The sequence below is a fragment of the Apteryx rowi genome, unplaced genomic scaffold, assembly GCF_003343035.1.
Source record: "Apteryx rowi isolate R43461 unplaced genomic scaffold, aptRow1 scaffold_41, whole genome shotgun sequence".
Classification (NCBI taxonomy): Eukaryota; Metazoa; Chordata; class Aves; order Apterygiformes; family Apterygidae; genus Apteryx; species Apteryx rowi.
Window position 1 is genome coordinate 4,102,517 of NW_020450621.1, and position 15,214 is coordinate 4,117,730.

General features: G+C 45.8%; 1 protein-coding gene across 1 annotated transcript in view; it reads left to right on the forward strand.

Moving 5' to 3' along the window:
* LOC112970856 (myosin heavy chain, skeletal muscle, adult-like) overlaps positions 1-15,214 on the forward strand; it is a 45,044-nt gene that overhangs the window by 13,220 nt on the left and 16,610 nt on the right. The window contains exons 10-11 of the mRNA XM_026075700.1: positions 4,245-4,392; positions 14,568-14,615. The gene's annotated coding sequence lies outside the window, so the exon portion shown is untranslated. The remainder of the gene's footprint in view (positions 1-4,244; positions 4,393-14,567; positions 14,616-15,214) is intronic.

Genomic DNA, 15,214 nt, shown 5'->3' on the forward strand with positions numbered 1-15,214 from the left:
GAGCAGGGGGGTTGGACTAGATGATCTCCAGAGGTCCCTTCCAACCTCAGTGATTCTGTGATTCTGTAATTGTGCCTCTGCTCTGTCAGTTGAATCACTGAGTTTTCAGCTGCAGGAGTGCTAGAAATGGCTAGTAACAGGTCAAGAAGCTGCAACTGTGCCAAGAGGCGTTTTGACAGGAGCTGGCATCAAATCCATCCCCTAAGGTTGTGGCTTCACATTCAGTGGCAGCACTTTTTAAGATACCTAATACATATTCACCCTCTTGACCACTTGTTTCTGCCTGATACACCCTTGCTGTGCATTGGCCCACGTGAGGGTGAAGCCCTGAGGGAGACTGACTCGGCCAGCTGATAATATAGGCAGCAGCAAGACAGAAGCTTAGGGACCAGTGCACGCCCTCAGGAAGGGCTTCATAAGCCCAGCTTGGCAGTGWTTGTGGGACTGTGGCCTGGCCTTGTGTCCCCAGCAAATTCACAGCTCCCTCCCGGCCCCAGATCCTGGCCTGTGAGATCCCAGCAAATCACCCAACAGCCTCCTCTAGCCCAAGCTTGGGAGGAACGAGCCCCTCCTGACACCCGGGGGCACAACAGCCGATCGATCGGGACTTCCCAAGTCAAGAGTCTGTCCCCAGAAGGGGAGACAAGGCAGTGGGGGCTGCCCGCAGAGGCCCGGAGGTTGCCCCTGCCAGGAGGATCACTCAATCACTCGTCTCCCTTCATCCTCAGTGTCAAGAGTTAAAAATAGCCGCCTCTTGCAAGACTCCTGAGCTGGCTCATGCCTGTTGCTGTAGTTGATACGCTTCCACTAATAGCTCCCGAAGACATTCCTCAGCGGGTAGGTTGCCTTCTATATCGCACCGCAATGTGTTGCCACGTCAGGGTAGGACAACTGTGTTGTGCCCTAAGATGGCAGATGCTATTCTTACCTCAGAAGGATTTGCTCAGGCACAGCTCCTTTCTCAGCCAAAATGTTAAAAATCAGCAGCAGGCCTGAGTGTGCTCTCGCTTGAAAGAGCATAAATCAAGGGGGATCCCTTTGAAGTGACACTGTGCGAACCCAGCACCTGGGCTCGCACCATGCTCTTCTGGGGCACGGCATGGTCATTTGATCCCAATGTTGATTCCCAGTTGGGAATTGATTTAGGGTGGGGGAACATCACTTCTCTTGGACACTGGAAATGAAAAAAAGGTCCTGTGGCCCTGGAAGTGCCCTTTTTGCTGATCAGAAGGAGGATTAYGGTTCATGAGTCCTTCTCCTGGGTGAGAAAGAAGACAGAACTGGGGGTTGCTCCAAGCTTCCTCCAGCCCAGCTTGTCAGGAGGGCCAGCAGTGCTGCAGAAAGCCATGTCCCTTTGCTCATCCAGGCAGAGCAGGAGCAGTCCATGAACATCTTTAGATCAAATACAGAATTGGGGCCCCAGTGCATTAGGTGTAATGTGAGCAATTAAAATCACCTTCAAGCGGCTCTTGTAGAAAGAATTAATTAGCTGAGAAGTGAGACACAAAGGAAGTAAGAGTAACCATAGCGCTGAGGTAGTATTTATACTGTACTTGGGAGTGCAGGGAGGTGTCTGGGATGATGAGAAGGAGATGGATGTGCGTGAGGAAACAGGATAAGTGATTAGATGGTGGGGGATGACGGGACAGAAGAAATGACATCTCAGGGTTAGGTCTGGGGAATGAGGGGAAATTGTTGGGAAACCCTACAATAATAATCTGAAATTGACAATCTGACTTTAAACCCACCTCAGCAGAGCTTTTTAAAGCTTAATTTTAGTTCTGAAGAAATGATTCATTATATTTAATCTGTAAAGTAAAACTACGTTATTTTATTAATACTTCTCATGGGACAAAATTCACTCATGCCCACACACTGTGCTATGTGGTGCTGGCTACACTGCTGAGAAGAAAATATCCCCAGGCATTTTCTCAAACTCAGGAGCACAAAATATATTGGGAGGGGGCTATGAAAAGCCAGGCTAACTCCATGCCTTCCCAGAGGAAACTGCCTAATAAGTTTAATGACTCCTGTCCCCTGCTGGAGTGTGGAAGCCGCCAGACACTGACAGACCTCAGCTGTCCCTAGCCTACTCCCAGAGCAGGGAAAGTAGCCGGGGTTGTGGTCCACTGGCTGTGACAGCTACTGCTATCTCTAGTAGGGAGTACACGGATGGGGATGTGCGGAGTGACCCAAGTTAGGTGCTGCTCCTGCTCTGGTGGCCCTCACCGCAGGGACCTGAACTTGTCAGTCTGTGTGAGCCCAGCTCCTAGCTACTACCCATGCATACATTTTCTGGAAGTTGAAGAATCTGCAAAGGAAAAAAAAAAAAAGAACCCACAACTGGAGGAAGAGATGAGAGCAGGGACTGAGCAGCTCTGAGTGGCATTAGCCACTCCTCCCCTCCTGGGYAGGAGGGTGTAGATGTGTAACAGAGAAAGGACTGAATTAGTGGGTCTGAGGCGGGGGAGGATGGTGCACGCAGCATGTTCTGAGGAGACCAGGAGCAGAGGCCGGGAATAAAAACTCACTAATGGCCACCACTATAAAGCCTACCGGATTATCAGGATCAAAGTGGAACATTGATGCGAGGGAAATGGAACATGAATGCTCGTTACTTTGTGGAGAATGAGAGTCATTTTGCATTGATACTCTATTTGTGGAAACAGGCTGCTTGTCACCTGATAGGTGCTGGTGCAAAGGTCTTGAGAAAAACATCAGTCCATAGTGGCCATAAACAAACATCTCTCAGAGAAAGTTTAAAATAGATGCAGCTGATGGGATCATATACAGCTTCTGTTCTATATGGACTGCAGGGGATCTCTTAAGCTCAAAAGCAGCGATCCAGGAATAGCAGTACAAATGGTAGAAAACATTTCCCTTCAGACACTCTTTGTCAGTAAAGCCAAATTCGACAGTTCACCCCATGAGCTCCTGTCACCCACAGGAGGAGGAAATCACCTAGCAATTGAGCCTTGCTGTTAGGATTTCATGCCAGTGCCCTTACACCTTCTGGGGAGCAGGCACCACTGCCCCACACATGCCTTCCTGAAGTCAGGACAGTACTGCTGGCAGAAAATGAGTCAGCATGCATGAAGGCTTTGGAACTGGGGCACAAAGAGGCAAAGACCAAACTTAGCAAATGTATGGGGAAGACAGTAGTGCAGGGAGTAATAGTGCATGAGACAGCTCAGCTCTGAGACCCTGTGAGGCATCCTGCTCCAGGAAGATACTGGCAAACTGAAGGGAATTCTCAGGGAGCAGCAGGCAATTTGAGGGACCTGGAGGGGCTGATCTGGGAGGAAAGCGATATACACCTGTGTTGCTTGACAAAGCAGTGACTGAGCAAAGCTGGCACTGCATCTCAAGCTGGAGAGGATGTGGGATATATTTTTTCAGAGCAGAATCGTTACTGAGATTTAAAACAATGTCCCCTTCTCCTCCGGACTAAATGCAGACCTTCACAAATACTCTGTGATAAGTCACTTGGAGAGAAAGGTCTGTCCTAGTAGCTTTTAGAGGGGAGAGTAGGGAATTTCTTCAGGATATGGGGATACTAGCACTGTAAGATTCCCTAATTGCTAGTCTCMCACACGAGGCACGAGCAGCCTGAGACCCTGGCTGCTGGCAATTTGGTGGCATGTCTCCATCATTGCCTCCTGCTGGAGCTGTTCTGTTTTGCACAACTGATTTTTCTCTTCAAGGGAAGAGGGGCTTTTACCCTTCCCTTGGCATCTCAGATGGATGCTCTGAAAACAATTAAGGAAACATTTAGGCTGAGGACCAAGGAAATATGTCTGCCAACAGAAAGTATGAGGTTATTGACAAATTTCCTGAGGATGCAAAAGGAACTTTTTTTGCAATATAAGAAGTTAGTTTGGAAAATACCACTAGAAAATCCTATGTATCTTGTTGGTAACTGCACTGCAGTGATTCTGGCACTCAGTGTGGTCATCCAACGGGGGTGTCTTAACCTTGAAGAGTCTAATGTTTAATGTGAACAGGTTTATACAAATTCCAGTGTAATTATATTTCCACTTACAGCACTGAAATCTGCCCAGCAGTGGTATTTCTGCTTCTGTCACAGATGAGTGTCAGCAAATGAAGACATTTCTTGTTGCTCTCTTTTTTAAGATCCAGTTACTGCTGGTGCTAATATTATGCATCTAATCCTGATTTTCCTTCCCTCCCCCTCCCTCCCCTTTTGCCACTTGCTCTTTTTTTTTTCTTTATCTTATCCTGAGGCCTCTCAGCCTGCCCACCCCACTCCCCTGCTCTGTAACAGGAGACCCTCAGCTGCTTTGGTGGGTGATGGAAAGGACATTCTGAATGTGACCTCCTCAGCCAGGACCGAGGCCATTTCTACTGATGTTTGCTGGGAACATGAGGAGTGTGAGTAATGGTGCAACTTTGACACTCATTCAAAAGCTGCTCATCCTCAAATACCATGTCGCTGGTTTACCTGTCTCTCCTCTACTCTGTTAGCTGGTTCTGTCTCTCTGTTAGCTGGCCACTCCTGAGTGTCACTCACTGTCACTTTGTTGAAAGCCACTAAGATGTCATCCTTGTAAAGGAGGCTGTATAATCACCAGTCATAAAAAACCTTTATGTAGCTGAAACAGAACATTGACTTCTCTGTCCATACAATGTCCCTGACCATACCTGGACCAAACACTACAGAAACTCAGTCTCTTGAAAGGAGAACCCAGATTAGGAAACACAAGGTCACCAGAATAGTGAATAGTTGCCTGCAAACATCGAGTCAGTGCTCACTGGTGGCCACAAAAGGCAAATAGAATATTAGGAATTACTAGGAAAATAACAGAGAACAGAATAGATGTCATTTTACCAGGCCCACAAATCACCTACTACATGCAGTTCTGCCCTGTGCAACTAGGAAGAGTACAAAGAAATGTGAGAAAGTTCATAGGAGCAGTGCAGGGACAGGTTGTCCAGGTTATGACCTTTCACTTTGGGGAAGCATCAGCCAGGAGGGAAGATGATATACTTACATAAAATTAGGAATACTTTGGAAAAAGTGAAATCGGATTTTCACTAGTTAGTCAATATACGCTCATGCACAAGCTACCAGCTGGACCTTTGCTCTGGGCTGGTATGACTGCCCATATATTCTCAGATTTATGAGACAGTATCTCTGCATGATGCTGTCCTTCTGCTCTGATATTCCTACAGAGGAGCAAGCCTTATAGAGATACCGTCTTCAGCTAGAAGATGGACAAAGTGCCACACACAGCCGCTGTTTTACATCCTCTCAAATGGACTGATGATAATTTTTGTAAAGCAGTCACAACCTTTTGTGTTCACAAGTGCTCAGGATTGTTAGCACAGCTATGAGCAGTGAAATTCTGGTTGCAAGGGCAACAGAAAGCAAAGTTAGAGAGATTTCCCTTAGTATGCACTGAAGAGCTGCTCTCCTGATCTCTCCAGTGCTACAAAAAGACAGGAAGCAAGCAGCTTTTCATACAGGCTGGTAGGGCAAGCCCTTCATGACTATAGAACAATCCTTCCACCTCTCTGTCTTACTGCAGTGGCCTGGGATTTTTCAGAGCATTCAGGTGTCATCCCATCTCTTCTTACTATAGAAACTTAGATGTTTGTCATGCTGTGGGCAGGTCTGAAAGATAAGGGCATGAGACACAGATGTCCAGGGACACCACAAGGCAGTCCAGACAGCCCCTTCTCTAACATGGTTCTCCAGAGGAAAAATGGGGAGAGAATGAGTCTGTGCCCACCTGTGAGCTGCCAGTCGACTGCTCTGTGCTGTTCTGAAGGCAGGGCTATTTTGATATTGGTCCCCCATATCTGCTACTCAGGCCCCTGTGGGAAGATGAAGGGATGCAGGTTTTCCAGCATGTATTGGGGTGAACCRAGGGCTGAATCAGACTGTTGGCGAGGAGGAGAGGAGATGATTAGTTCCTGTGGGCAAAGACATGTTTGGGCAGCAAAAATGCTTTTTCCTTCATTGTATCTTATTTCAGTTTTCCTGCCTTATATCCCTCTGCTGAACCTGATGCTTGCCTCCCAGCTAGGCAGGTTGATAGGAGTGTGTCCCTAGGGGCAGCTGTCATGAGAGTGGTGATGCACCCAGTGAATATCTGTAGTGGAAATTTTTGGGGAGGAGAGAAGCCCCAACTATACTACACAAAATGCAATAATCACAGCCAACCTGGAGCCTCAGCGCTGTGCCTGGGTAGTCTACCATGGTGCAAAAGGCAGCCATCTGCATTTCCAGAAGGGACTCATGGCAGCTGGCAATTGTGTTGTTCTTGTGATAACTATGGTCTTTCATATCCTGAGAACCTTGAGATGACAAGGCATGATTTGCTCTATTTGTGCTTGAAGAGACAGTCCAAACCACACAATGTGGATGAAACCCTTTCACAAACACTCTGCCACTAACCAGTTCCTCCAGATGTAGTATGAATGCCTGTCTCTTATCTTCCCCAACAACTGTTTGCCTTTTTTCCCTCATAGCCTTCTTTCCTCATCAGATCCTCAACCTAACATTTTTCTTCTTTCCCCGCTCTCTTCTCTTACATTCCCATCTTCTACCCCTCAGTCTCTCTCCTTCCTCTCCCCCCCACTCCCCGGATCTCTTCCCTTCCGTGGTGGGATTTCCCTGTCACGGCACTCAGAGTGCTGCAGGCCAGCCCTTCCCCCTGCACACCCTCTGGGTCTGCCAGGGCACACATGCACTGCAGCACTCTGCTCTCCCAGGTGCACCTGTGCTCAGWTACAGGCGGCCGTAGGTCTGTCAGAGGAGACACTGGTATGTGAGTGGGCACCTGAGCCCACTCATCAGTTCCAGGGCATCTATCCACAAGAGAAGGCTTCCAACCTGAGCAGAAGTCTAGCAGCTCTGAGCTCTCTCCAGCCTCCCATGGGGCTGACTAGCAGGGGATGCAAAGGGATCTCTGTTAAAGCGGATGTCTGCTGTATCCTGTAAGCATTACAGGCTCCATGCAGGGGTGAGAAATATAGGAATATAGGGTATTGGGAGCTAAGGAAGCTGATGGTTTCTAAGGTTTCATACAGAGATAGTAGAAATGTGCTTGTTACAGAATACTACTTGTTTGATTCTGGGTTTTTTTAGTTTTTGTTTTTCATGAAAATAAGAACAAATGTTGACAGAAAGCTGCTTTTCCTTCCCATTATTGGCAGTGAAGGATGATACAGAAAATTCAGTGCTGTTTTCAGTAAGGTTTCCCATGTGTGCCTGATTTTGCTCTTGCCACATGAAATGCATTTCACAAGCCTGAAGTGGTTTGTGCTTTAGAAGGCTTCACCACATGGGTGCAGGTTGGGGAATCATGTGGAGGTGGAAATCTGGGGTATCCTCACAGGGGAACAGGGATGGTGAGAAATGTCCGAGTTGTGAGAGCCTACATGATGCTTTAATCTCACCCAGTGTGACCACTTTTACGGTCTCTTTTTCTGTGAATGCTATGTTATGGTCAGAAACAACACACGGTGGTCTTAGCTGCTGCTCATTGTACTACACACCTATTTTCTGAAATATGGTACCTAGTGACTCAGAATGAAAAAGGTTTGTCCCAGATCCATAGACTTCCTTAAGAGGGCTGGGGAGATGCTGATCAGCACACAACTATTGCCTTGAATATGTTGAGCCTTTGGTTACAAGAGGACCCTCCTCTACTCTGCCTGCCCTACTGCTCCTCACATGGCATACTGCTCTCCGATGTTACTGCTTTCTGATGTAATGATGTAATGTAATGTGATACATCTTGCTGCCCCGTGAGCTCCACAGTTGTCTGACTCTCTGCATGGCACTCTGGTCTTCAAGGACTGAAAATTACCAAAGCCTACTGCTGCTGAGGACATTTGCAGATGGCATGTTTAAGAAACTGTATTCTGGAATTAGTGTTCTGGTGGATTTCTATGACACATTGCATGGAATTAACTATCTCCAGCAATGCCGTGAAATGACAGGTTCATGCCCAATGTTCTACTGCAGAATAGCTATTTTCAAGGAGTCCAGGAAAATCTGTGTTTCTCAGCACAGGGCGTGAAGCTGCAGATATCTTTTCTGCCTAAGTTTGAGCAATTGTTCACTTTGGATGGATGGAGGGAACCTCTGTGTTAGAGCTACAGAGGTGTTGGGATTTCTGGAGGTCTTTAGTTCAACTTCTCACTTCAAGCAGAGAGATTGCCAGTGTTGGTCAGGTAAGTCAGTGCTTTTTTAGCCAAGCCTTTGGAACCCCTTAGGGACAGAGGCTCTACAGCCTATCTGGGTGACCTGTGTCATTGCTGCATTACCCACTAGTGAAGAATTTTCTTATGTCTAACTGGAACCTCTCAAGCCACAATTTATGGTCACTGCCTCTTGTTACATTGCCTGCCACTAATGAGAAAAGTTTGGCACATTGTTTTTGCAACTACTCCTCATATAACTTAGCCTTTGTAACTGCCCCTCATGTAACTTCATCAGACTAAACATGCCCTCTTCATTGGACTAGTTTTCTAGGCCTTTGACCATTTTGGTAGCCTTCTGCTGGACCCTCTCCCACTGGTTCACATCCCTCTTGAACTGGGAAGACCCAAACTGGACAAAGTATTTCAGATGAGGATCACCAGTGGCGAGTAAAAGGGATAATTGCTTCCCATGATCTGTTGACCACACTTATCATAACACAGCCCACTACTTGCTTTGTCTTGTTTGTAGTGAGAGCACTCTTACCTCATATTCTTCTGGGCATCCACCATAACCCCCAAGTCCTTTTCTGCATCACTACTACTGAACTAGTTAGTTCCCAGCCTGCACTGACACTTGGGGTTATTCTTTCCCAGGCGTGAACTTTGCACTTGTCCATATTGATCTTCATAAGGCTTCTAGTGGTCCAGTCTTCAGGTTTTTAATGTTCCTCTGGAATGAAGTTCTGTGTTATTCATAAATTTGATGGTGAATTTTGTGTCATCTTCCAAATAGACTTCTTAACTTCATGTCAGTTGAATGTGTGTTCTGCAGGGAAAAAAAAAATCTTCCCTAAAAGCCAATGATCTTCTCTCTTGTTTTTGGAACGGGTGTATGGGAAAAGTTGCTGGGAAAGAGGAAGGAAGCAAGACTGACAGTGGCAGCCAATAAGGCTGAAAAAGCTGTGAACAGTGCAAGCACTGACTTTAAAGCATGTGACACTGCACAGCTTTAGAGATGGAAAAGGGCACACGTAACAGCAGTTCATCCTCCATACTGGAATTTAGTAGTTCCCATTGGTCAAAGTCTTAAATGTGCATTATGACCAAGAGAAGATATGGGGAATTTCATTGCTGAAAGTAAAAAAGACCAGAAATGGTTGTCTCCAGTCACTTTTTTCAGACATAGAACATGATGTGACTGCAAACAGATGTCAGAGGTTTGTAAATATATCTTTTCTTCCTGCCTCTGGCAGGGCAGTCTGTTCTGGTTAGAGGAGCAGAGGGCCTGAGACTAGTTCCCAGGATGAAAGACTGGGGACCGCCAGACTAGGCGAAAAGATTCCTTATCCTACTCCAAAACCTCCTTCCCTACAGGTACATTCTCAAGTTTCCATTTCATGATCTTGATAGCACTGAATATGCATAAGAGGGAGGTTCCCACTGTCCTACATACTGGCAGTCTGGAGGTACTTCCACTTTTAGCTGTACTGCCTTACTAAAATGTAGCCTTTCACTCCTTAGGCTGTCAGCTAACCACTGGGCCCAGGGGAAGAAAATACACATCTTAAGGGCTGGCAGCAAGTGAGGCAGCTGGTTGATCTCCGTCTCAAGACGGATCTATTTTCAGCATGCCTGAATCCCCTCTCCTCCAGGGGAATGTCAGCACTCCAGTGCCTTGCACACACCGCATTACTGTGCAGGACAGTCTGTATCCAGAGACGGCTTTCAATGAGCCTCCTCTCTCTTGACTGTGCTGTGTTTTGTTTCCAGTACAAGTGGTGTCCAGCCCTGCAGAGATGGAAACAGGATTGGCAGAAGATTAATGGCTCGCAGGAACCATTTCATTCTTTTTGCATCATGACACTTGTCCTTTCAACAGATCCCTTCCTTCTCAAGGACAAGTTTCCTTTTGGCTGCCCTGTTGTCTGGATGCAGAAAATAGGCCAGAGATTTCCCTGATGCAACTCATTGGAACCTCTGGAGTTAAACTACGGTGAAATCTGGATCATCTACTTCAAATTACAGACTGCTCCTTTGTAAGAAGCTGGAAAGCCCACTATGCCAGTGTCACATAAGTTAATCACCTGGATGGGATAGATAAGCTTACATAAATACACACRCACACATGCACACGCACACCTATGAAACATATATAAAGGAGCTTTTATATATATGAAAGCTTATATATATATACATATACACACACACACACATATACACATAAAATCTTTTTTTTTATAAATTAAAACAAATCCAAAGCAGATGCTGTGTAGCCTAGAATACTTTTCAGGGATGCTTATGTGTGTGACCAGTTGACCAAACACTTCACTGATCTTTTCAGGAGCTTTATGTCATACTCTAAAATGCTGAATGCTGGGTTATCCTCTCAGTCTTTTTTGTACTTCCCTCCTGCCCCCTTTTCCAACCTCCCCAAATTTAGAACAAATGTCAACGGTCTTTCCCCTGTAGACATTCACTGAGGGTTCATATATTTCCTCTGTTCACAACACATGCTGTGTTACAGCTGCCATTACTCTTTAATACTTTTCCCTCAACAAGATATTAAAAAAAAATCTATTGAAAACACTCAGTAAGAGGTTTTCCTTTTCCAGGCTTTGTGTAGTAAATGGGAAAGGGAAAAAAGGACATGGATCTAAACTTAGAGTTTTCAAGTGAAAGGACTCAATGTTTTAACATTTTCTCTTCTTGTTCTGTCTAAAAGAGTGTTTCAATTGCTGGTTCTTCCATCAGGAGTTGCTAGAATAACCTTGATATTCATTTTGAATAGCATTGGCTTGTTTAATGCTGAACACTGTCAGGCCCCTTCACCCTGCTTGGTCTAAGCTATCAGGATTATTTTTGTATTAGAGCTCAGCTGACCAAAGAGTAATAAGGCACATCTGCTGTTATCTGTAAAGGCCTGCTTAATTGCAGGGCAGAATTATTAAGATATATAAGTTTCAGCTTAGCTCAGTATGCAAAATGTTCTTGAGATAAGGGCTGCATCTCCATCTACAACAGCCTGAGAATTCTGCTAGCTTTCAGTAATCCTCCTGACTATTGATTGATTAATACCAATCCTCTTTCAGGGTAGTTTCACTACATGATACCAAAACCCACATACCCATAAGCATTATGCTAACTTTTGAGTTTACACTGGTACTGAGATATTACTGAAGAGCTATAAATAGGAATAGGTCAATGTTCATGATGGTCACAGAAATTCGAAGTGGAGCTCCACAGTAACAATAGTTTCTTCTCTGAACAGAAGCCAGCACATACATTCATGCTGTGGATTTGTATATGCTACTAGCACTTGCCCACAGAAACCTTTTGCCAAAGGAGGACCTCCTCCAAGACTTGATGCAGTGCTAGGTGGGACAGTGTGTCCTGCAGTCCCTCGACACCCTGAGCAATCAGGCAGCATTCCCAATCTTCCTTTCAGGAGGCTACTGTCTGTAGTTTTCTTCTCACCTACCAGTGATCTTCTTCCCTTGGAATTATTTTCATTCTGTATGTGAATGGGAGTCAGTTTTGCTACCTSCCCTTGACTCCGTGCCCATGGTCACTTGGGTTCACATTATCTACACCAGACCACCAAGGCTGATTTCCATGTCCCATCAACCAGAGATGGTTCGATCTGCCTCTCGGTGTTAACAATTTTCCAGACCTCCTCCTGAAGGGTAGCCCTCTGGGCCAATGTACTGTGGGTGGAGACATCCAAACCTTCCAAGTTCTTGTTTAAATCTTGCATCATTTCTCTGTAGGCAGGTTGCTTTCTCTCATTATGAGGTGACAACAGACATAGTGTGCCTGCACTGGCAGACTCCAAGGTCTGCAGCCTCAGAGCAAGGACAACGGACTGGCAGAAGGTTGCCTCCTTGTTGACTCTAGGGACAGGAAACCTACTCCTTACCATTTCAGTGAAATAGCTTTATAGCAGCCATTTGTTTGTGTCAAGGAACCTGGTGATTCATTCTGCCACAGGGAAGCTGCCAGAGTCCAGGAGAAAGATGCTGGCAGTGTCACTAGTTCCTCTACTGAATGGGGTCACCAGCTCCCACCCCTCAACCTTCAGGATGCCTGTTTCCACATGGCCGTTATGCCCTCACACTGAAAACAGCTTCAGCCAGAGTGGGCCAGGACCACTATTAGAACCAGGTCCTACTGGTTGCTAGTCCTACCATTCAGACTCTCCTCCAAGGATCAAGCAGTGATTCGATTCAGTGAACTACATAGTCCAGTATGGTGAAGGCTGAGTCCCTGAAGCAGTTGGCAAATAGTCTGGTTTCTAATGAGCCCAGGGGTCCATCTCAAGTCCTGCCTCTCTGGGGAACAGGCACTGAGGGAATGCCGATAAGGGACACCTCCCTTCCAGTGGGATCCAGAGCACAAAGGTGCTCCTCAGAGTGGGGCCTACAGGTGTTGCTCTGAAGGGCTGAGCTGGACTCACCCTTTTCCAGCTGAGGCACCACAGGTGCTGGTGGTGCTATGTTGTGTCTAGTAGCCTGGTGATTCTAGGTGCTGGCCAAGAAGGGGATTGAGGCAGGAGGGCCTTGGCAGCTCAGAGCACCGGATTAAGAAGAACGTGCAAGAAGAGCAAGGCCTGGAGGATCAGGGCATGGCTGAGGTCCTCTCCCAGGATGTGAGAGCTAGGGATTTGCTCCCCTCAGGTTGAGGAGGGAATTTAAGTCTCCCATTTCCAAGGAAGCTGTATCATCTGTACTGTAGAGGTAGCAGCACCCTCCATTCTCTGCCATCCACAGGTTAAGTATGAACTAGCTGCTGTCTCATTTCTGTGGGGCTCCTTTCTCAGCAATGGATAACAAGCCTGTCTTATGCATTGCTGTCAAGCTGGGACAAATTGCCCTCAGGATGTGACTGTCTTTCTAGGGACAATATCGGGGGGTCTAATTGAGTCTTAGTCTAGATGCCTGACTTTGGGGATTGAAAATCTTTGACATTTCAGTTTTCAGTGATAAATCCACCCTTTGTGTACCTTCTCAATAAGCCTCTTCTGGGTTTTGCTGTTGCATTGTGCAGGACCCTGGTATATCATAGGCAGGAGGGAGGCATGTGACTAGGCAGTTCTGGACATGCAATCAGTGCAGAACAGCAGCTACCAAGGGAATGTCTGGTTTGAAAAGGAAGTGAGTCTAGGTGTCTCTGGGTGATGACAGTCACTGACCAGTGCTTTGGGGATTGAATCAAGGGTCAGTAGGTCCAAATAAGCCAGTTTTAGAAACCTAAAGCCTTTTTGAAAGTGGTCTGAACATCAGAAAAGGGTCATGTACCAGGCCATAGCAATGAGAAATTCTTTCCTGACTCCTCTATCTCCATAATTGCTTCCCTCACTGCTTCTCTTCACTTTTGTTTACCTGCAGATTCCAGAATTGTTTTTGTTTTGTTTTATAGAACTTTGCAGTATATTTAGATGTTGCTTGGTCTGTGTTTAAGACAAGTAGGATTACTTGCCAGAAACTGATGTTCTTTGGGGGGAAGATGTCCACATACATGTTCACACTGTGGATGAAAACATGGTAACAGCATCTGAACTCAGAGTAGTTTTGTCTAAGCAATACCCAGTTGTGCACATATACCTCCCTAGAATACATCCAGGAGTGTATGGAAAGCATCATACATTCCTAATATGGAAAATACTATATGTTAAATTGTTCATAGCAACCACAGAATCCTGAAAATTTCAAGACTCTTCTGAGACCCCAAAGTAGAAGTGAACAGGAAGAGGGAAATGAACAGTCATGTGGACAACAGTTCTCAAAGACAAGGGAACACACCTCTGAATAACTGCCAGTTTGCACATTCATACTAAACATCTTCAGGCAGTACCCCCTCTAATTCTCTATTCATGTAAATATGGGTCTTCCAAGCAAACTACTGCACAGTTTTGTCAAACACAACTTTGTTTCTGGAGTCCTGTGTTTTCTGATCTGAAAATACCAAGAATGAAGCTATTCTTTTGTGAAGCTATTAGCATAGTTTGCATTCCATCTGAATGCACTCTGATTGCTGCAGATGAGTCAACAAAGGTGGACCCCGAATAGCTCTTTAAGTTTACTACCAACCAGTTAGATGGTCTCCATGTAAAGTTTGCTGCAGTTTTCAGTGTTTTACCATGTTGCACACAGTCCTGAAAATCATCTGCAGAACTTGGTTCTGTGCACATAGGAAGACAAAGTCAACTTAACATTCACTTAGTTAGGTGAAAACTCAGCTATGGAAATGAGAAGCTTTGGGGTAGACACAGTAAGCTTAATTTCTTGGCAGAACCAGAAGTCAAATACTTTCCCTAGCACATATAAGAGTCATGAAGAAGGTACCTTCTGGATGAGAATGAGTAAAATACAGAGTTAATCTCTTTACTTGTGCAGAGAGAACATGAGAGCTGGGAGAACCATTACCATGTGGCTGCTTCCTTGGTGAGTACATCGTCCTTAGCATGGTTTGCAAGCACTGTAATTGCACTAAAGAATAGGGTATCTTTTGAGGTCTTACTACCACGTTCAATAGTGCCAGTCGATTTAACTGAATCATGTGTGCTGCTCTTCTAGCTATATCTAAAGATCCATCTCRACATTAAAACAAAGTAATAGAAGTCCACAGGCACCTCTACATTCCCCCAGTAAACTCCAGACTTTACCTAGAAACAAGGTTAGACACCTCTAGGTTCAATATAATGACCAGGGAGACAAGAAGGCATAGAATGACTTAGAGACCTCTGACTGAAGCTGTTTTCAGTGTGAGGGCATAACGGCCATGTGAAAACAGACATCCTGAAGGTTGAGGGGTGGGAGCTGGTGACCCCATTCAGTAGAGGAACTAGTGACACTGCCAGCATCTTTCTCCTGGACTCTGGCAGCTTCCCTGTGGCAGAATGAATCACCAGGTTCCTTGACACAAACAAATGGCTGCTATAAAGCTATTTCACTGAAATGGTAAGGAGTAGGTTTCCTGTCCCCAGAGTCAACAAGGAGGCAACCTTCTGCCAGTCCGTTGTCCTTGCTCTGAGGCTGCAGAC